Below are 7430 nucleotides of genomic sequence, written 5' to 3' on the forward strand. Positions count from 1 at the left end.
TAATTGAGTTGAAGAAATGGGAGTGGTAAACACGAAATCTCTGCAGGCGCGAAGGTCAATCTACGTGACTCGCGAAATGGACCATGAGAGAGATAGACCAGCTAGCGTTGATGGAGAGGAGAGATGGACTTCAAATTTATTTTACTTTATGAGAGTATTTCTTTCTTTCTTTAATTAAATTAAGGGTGACAACTTGCTATTTTTATCGTTATTTAATAAGATGAACTTGAGCCAAAAAAAATCTAGATGGTTGACAATATCTATGATGCACCGTGAGCGTACGGCAAAATCACAAGTTGTTTTTCCAGGATTTGATCTTGTTAGTTCTACGAGTCCTTGCTTTGCATTTCTTGGCAAACTACCTATACGCCCTAAATTATTTGTGAGTTTTCGATTTAGTTTCTTCAACCTACTACGATTATGGAAAAAAAAATTGCTTGAGTTTTTGAAATACATGGTCGCGTGACCATTTTCTTTGAATCCATTTGCACTATTATTGTGGAGCTGGTAACAACTAAGGCATTGGGCGTTTTGCATTGTAAAATTCATGTTTTTTTTTTTTTTTGATAATAAGAAATAAACGGCTCCTTTCTTCTCTTCGCAGGCAGAGACACAGACAAAATTGTAGATAAAACTTAACTTTGCACCGTCATTCCATCCGTCATGCCGGTATGCCGATTAAATGGAGGGTATTTTTTTATTTTGAAATGTATTAAAATATATTTTTTAAAAATTTATTTTTAACATTAACACATAAAAATATCTAAAAACCACATAAAAATTTTAAATAAAAAATATTATTTTTTATAAAACATTATTTGAATCGCATTCCAAACAGGCAAACAACACCTTGTAAACTGAAAGCCAGGAGGCCAACTTATTGATTGCTTATGACAAGATATTGTTCCTTTCAACAACCTTAATCACGAAGATTTTGCAGTTTTGGATATGTTAACGATAGCTTCCATAAAACAACTGATCTGTGTGAGATTAATGGCAAACACAGTTAAAACTCAAAATTAAAAACGTATACCAGAGGGTAGAATTGCTGAAAGTTTCGGTGGTTGACCTGTGTCTGTGCCATACCGTGTCAATGATTTACTAATTTTACGAGGAATTCTTTCGCCTCACGCAGTGGCAATTTCCTCTCATACTAGTAGAGAATACATGATAATAACATAAAATGAACAAATACACTTGAGAAAAGACCGTTAAAAATTACAAGGTTGAAAGCTGAAACCCCACCAACCGAACTTATCTTTGAAATGGTAGGTAATTCTGTTGAAGATGTTAAGAGCTAGAAACCCGACATCTCTTTAGCTACGAAGGTCGATCTACATGACTTACGAAATGGACTACGAGAAAGGTAGAGATGGTCGAATTCAGAGTTGTTGGAGGAGAGAGAGAATTTTATCTTTACTTGTTTGGGTCTTTTACCAAATTAGAGTAGTTTGGTAAAAGATTTGAGAATATAATATAAGATAGTAAAGTATTTAAGAAATAATATATTTTCACTTAACCTCTAACGAGAATCACGATTTTATTAATAAACCACTAATAGAAATGACAATTGTGTTTCAACTCATGCCTTATAGTATGAAATTTTTAACTTCTAATGCAATTTGATTTCTTCTTATATGCTAGAAATAGTATAAACAAGGTTATTTTGAACAACAGTTGAAACCACTGATACAATAAATTTTGTATCAAGCTGATGGTGGTTATATATATATATACACACGTGCGCGCGCGCGCTATATGTGTGTTTACCTTTTAACTTTATTATCTCAAAGGAATCTGACCTTTTATGATATCCTCCATGCAAGTACCATTAACATTCAGGTGCATAAATATATTGTAATTAAACAAATATTTGGTTTGAACTTTGAACTCGATATTCAAGTGAATATGCAATGTATCATTGTTTAACAACATTCACCAAATCAACTTTAGTTCTGAAAGTTTGTTCAACTACCAAATCACTATTACTATATGATTTTTTTATGATAAACAAACCAATCATTAAAAAACATGTCATCAACTCCGATATCATAACTAAATTCTAGAACAAGAGGCCTCATCACTCCATCATCATCATCTGATTTTTCAACTAAACTCATGACACTCATATTTTCATTATCACTAGGTTTGGAGGAGTCATACCTATGCTGATCATAATATACATTTTTAATCCTATTTCATCACAAATTCTCACAACCTTATCTTCCAATGTCCTAGATGTATAAACTTTAGCTGAATGTGATAATTGTCCAAGTGGTCAAACAAATATACATTAGTATCTCTATACTTCACATTATATGAGCTTCTAAGTTTAGGTTGACTACTCACATATAACTCTTATCATATTCGTTTTATTTTGGACAAATAATTCCATCACATTTCTAAAATTTGCATAACTTGCAATCGGTATCAGAAAATACTAATGTTCTTCAACAAGAGATCTTCAAGTGATATCTATTTCAACATCATTACAATTCAACCCTAAGTCTGCCACATATAATTTTTTTGGTATTTTCAAATGACATGCCTCTAGTAACATTTAAGAACATAATACTTTCGTTAATATAAGTGAAACTATTATTCGTATAAGGAACAATAATACCATCATAATGACACAACATAAAAAAGTTTGAAGACATATTCTGTAAAATAAGATCGAATACTCCTTTTCATCAAAATTAAATTATCTCACAATTCAACGCAAACCTTAACTGTTATTACTCTGTCTTTAATAATATCAATGACAAAATATATAATTGTATAAATTAAAAACTAAATGATCTAAATTGAATAAAATCTCTAATTATGACAATTTTTTAACCAAAACTTAACACGGACTCTAGTTGCTATGATTTCAACCATAACTTTGTTAATAACATTAATTGATTAAAAATCTATCTAATTTATCAATTAATTTTTTTTTATCTTAATTCAAACAATTACTAAATATGACAAGTAACCTAATAATCAATTTATAATCTAATTTCTTTAATTCAAACCTATTTGATTTCATAAATAACATCAATTGTATTAAAAAATATAATCGCAACACTCAAAACCCAAAATTATCTTAACATCAATAAAATACCTAATTATCAAACAAAACACAAATAATCATAAATGAAAACTCAAAATTTATCAATTCAATAATGAAACCCATAAAACTAAGAAACAATGCATGATCATGTTTACGAATTTAACACGATTTTTTTCACAGAGAAAAGGGCTTTATAATTCTCTTTAATTTTTTATTATGTTATTTCAATTACATGATCTAAGGTCGGGTATGGCGGGATATCTCGGGTTGGTTCAACCCTAATTAATGTGGTTCCGGATTTATCATGACTTATTTTTTATGTCCATTTTTTACAAGAATCCTAATCTTACAAGAATCCTTATCTTCACCTAAGACTACTCTTTGAGAAGAGACTGAAAATGATGAGATCGAGTCACTAATTTTCAATAAAAGTTAAAAGGTAGTAGATTTACTATTAGGTTATAAAACTATTGGATGTAAATGGATTGTAGAAAGAAATTTAAATAAGATGGAACCACAGAAAAATACAAAGTTAGGCCTATTGCTAAAGATTTAAGCAAGAGGAGACCTAGACTATTTTGACTCATTCTCTTATCTTGCAAAAGTTGCATCCATAAGTTGACTGAGGATGTCCCCTGTGTGAGTTAATAAATAATTTCCATTCATAGAAAATTAAAAACGTTTTTCAAGAAAACGAGATGTTCGTACCTTGTGTGTTAAAAAAAATATAAAATTAATATTTTTTCTGCAAGAAATTTATTATATTAGCATCAAAATATATTAACTGTAAAACGTGCTTCAGGTTTGACTATTATTCTCCGTGTTAATGGTTTTGGCAGTTAAAATTTCAAAGTTAGGTTTGAAATATATAATTAACTATAACACTCAGTTCAGGTTTAATGAAATCTATTTTCAAAATATTTTCCGTAGACATAAAAAAATAAATAAATAAAACAAAGAAAGAAAAGAAAAGGAGGAAAGAACAACAGAACTGGGTTTAACCGAAAGCAACTTAAATTACGGTCTCGTGCAGGCCTACAATTGCCCATCAGTTCTCGCTAAATTTAGGCCTTCAGCAACCGGCCTTTAACCCCAAACCTCCAAAGGCCCTAAACCCTAGCCCGCCCTCTTCCTCCTCAAATTATAGGGTTTTTCAATCAGACTCTCCTCCCTCCAAGCCCCGCCAGAAAATCCTCTATTCACCGCCAAAAAAACCCCCAACTAGCAACAATACATCACCTAATACCTCTAACCACACTCTGAATGCATGGTTAAGCCGTGCCGTATCACTTCGAATGCATGATTAATCCGTGCCGTATCACTTCGAATGCATGATTAATCCGTGCCGTATCGGATTCTTAATAGGAACCTGTCCCCCTAGTTTCTCGAATTTCTCTACAGATGAAGACGAATTCGAAGAAACCGATGGCAGCGCAGTTTATGGACACACTCTCTTAATCCAGCGGCCTTCTACCGTAGAATGGACACCGAATTTGGTTAGTTTGGTTAGTTTTATCAGTACTGTGGATTGGTACCCGATAATTCTCAGAAATATGGGCGGTGACTTTGTCTGTTACACTCTTCTCTATGCAAGAAATCCACATGATTCAAATCGCTGGTTCAGGTCAGCTTAAAGAAGGCTCGTTATTAAGCAATTTTTTGCGTCTCTGCCACTAAGAGTTTTAGGTTTTTTTGCACAGGATTCAAGTGGAGACGTGGGACGATATGGCGAAATTGTGCTTTCAACATCTAAAGCCAAATGATCACACATATGTCTCGGGCCATTTGGAGTCTTACTTCAAGGTTTCTAGCAAAGGAAATCCAAAGTCCAGTTATAAGGTTCCCCATTTGAATTATAATAGTTTGCTTGGATATGTCATTTAAATTTTTGAAAACTGCGTGGAATTATTAATGATTTATGCTTACTTATAGAAATAGAGGCTAGAGGCAGCTAGTTAATTTTTTTTAATGATGATTATCATTGCTGGAAGATTGATATGTTTCTGATTGCTTCTCAAAGAATTAGTTTGAGATACTCCGTGCTCTTTTGTTCACTAATACTGAATTGATTTTATTAGCCATTATTTGAAACGTTTGTATGTTTCTGAACCATACAAATAGGTTTTCTATTCTAAACACATTGATAAAGTCCACATAGACACAAGCAAACACAGTCACACACGTGTGCACTTGCTCACTCATTCCTACATGTGTGCGTGTAGAATGATTGAGTTTGTTTCTATAGATAATTGCGAATGGATTGCATTACATTGCACAACATGATCATCGGCCAGGCTGCCAAAGCCCTGAGTAATCAAAGTTTGAAACCTGCCAAAACCAGGAGGAATCAGAGTTGAAGCCTGTCGAAACCCTCCCTGAGGAATCAGAGTCAGGGACATGCCAAAAATTTAAGGAACCAGAATCAGGTGCCTGCCAAAAATCCATGGAGCCACATTCAGGAGGTATCCGTTTTTCTTTTACCTGTTGAAGTTTATTTTCAATTATGTGCCCATCTCTCGTTCACCTGGCTCCTGGACAATACGCTGTGTTGTAGGTTATGAATGGCTCATAGTTCAATTAACATAAGAGATGGTTTAGGTGGGTTGTTTCTCAATATAGGACTTCCAAATCTTTGGCATGTTCAGGTGCCTGTCGCTTACAATCTTGGAATCTATTATTAGCTCATCATAAAGTTGCCAGATATGACTGCCTGGGTGTGTGGGGATCAAGAATGCTGATTACTGGCAGGCAAAGAAAGTCATACTGTTTGATTGGGCCATGGTTTTTTATATGATTGATAGCAGTGATTGATTTAGCATTGGTTTATTGTTTTTTTATATTTTGTTCACTACTCCCATGCTTATTTCTTTAAATTTCCTTATAACAAATTCAGCTGAAATTGGCATGGGAAAGGACAAAACCCACCTTTGCTTATGGAAAGCGCTTTTCAGCAGTCTGCTTGGGTGGTGGGATAACAAGAAAAATCGGAGTTACCCGACTTTAAGCACAAGATTAGTGGTTATGCACTTTAGTTGAGTCCAAATGAACCACCATGGATCAAAAGAAAAGTTCAATTGCTTGATTGGAAAATGGGAGAACATTGTGAAGAGGAAAGGCACAAAAACCTTTACTTGTGGCAAGGATTCTTCACCAGCCATCATGAATGGTGGGATTACAGGAACAATAAGAAAAACTCAAGGTCCCCAGACTTTAAGCACAGGGATACTGGTGAAGCACTTCGGTTGAATCCGAATTATCCCCCACGGGTAAACTTACAAATCCAATTTGCATGATTTAAACATGGGAGTAGAGCACCAAGAGCTACAGAGGTGCAAGTTGTCGTTCTCGTGTCTCTCATTGGGTGTATGATGGCTGAAAGTATACGTGCAGGACCCTTGAAAGAGGAATGGGTATGGGGATGGAGAACCACTGCGGGAGAGCTCCGTGCTTGCATGTTTCTTATACCTCTTGCCTTCTGATGTATATTAGGTAGATACAAGGTTTTATGGTGGATTACTATAACCGACCATTAGCTGAGATGGCATTAACCACATTCGATGTTCAAATTTTGGGTGGCCAAATGTAAAGAAATTAAGAACATGAACAGCGGCAATTATCGTAACTACTGTAAAACTAAGGGTAGTCGATGTTTGGAAATATAAAAGTAATGGTCTTTTAAAGTGTTTTTCTGTTTTAAAATATATTAAAATAATTTATTTTTTAAAAATATTTTTAATATTAACATATCAAAATGTTTTAATTTTTTTAAAAAAATTTCTTAAAAACACTAATGTAAAAACAAACCATGTCTTATTGGTCTATATAACAAGGAATGGGGTGTTTGTAATACTGTATGACTGTCTTAGAAATCGATGTATTTCGAGCATGTAGAATGAAGTTCGTTGAAATCGTTCGACGAGTTTCTTAAATAATAACGACCACCAATTGGTTAGTATCATGTTGGATTCATTTGTTAGGGCTACCCCTCACGAATGAACTTTCCCGAAGAGTTAATTATGAGAATCAATCACCAAGTTTATACATACTTGCGACGTCAACTTGAATTTCACTCGGTTTTCTTTTTCACCGAACGTGGCTTTTATCATATAGGCCAGACACAATGTTCCCACCTAAATGGCTGTCTGCATCGTAATTAATGATTAATAAAAGGGCATCGTAATTAATGATTAATAAAAGGGTGTTTGAGAAAATGATAATAGTTATATTTTATTTTTAAAAAATAATTTTTGACACATCAAAATATTATAAAACATAAAATATTAATTTTTTTTAAATATTTCATTTAGAACATAATTCCAAACAACCTTCTATATAAGTTTGCTTGTACATGATGCCATGAGAATTTTACAAT

General features: G+C 33.5%; 1 pseudogene; it reads left to right on the plus strand.

Moving 5' to 3' along the window:
• The first annotated feature begins 4112 nt into the window (after positions 1–4112).
• Positions 4113–6738, plus strand: LOC7483751 (protein OSB1, mitochondrial-like; annotated as a pseudogene).
• Positions 6739–7430: the final 692 nt, after the last annotated feature.

Source organism: Populus trichocarpa, chromosome 2 (genome assembly GCF_000002775.5).
Source record: "Populus trichocarpa isolate Nisqually-1 chromosome 2, P.trichocarpa_v4.1, whole genome shotgun sequence".
Taxonomy (NCBI): Eukaryota; Viridiplantae; Streptophyta; class Magnoliopsida; order Malpighiales; family Salicaceae; genus Populus; species Populus trichocarpa.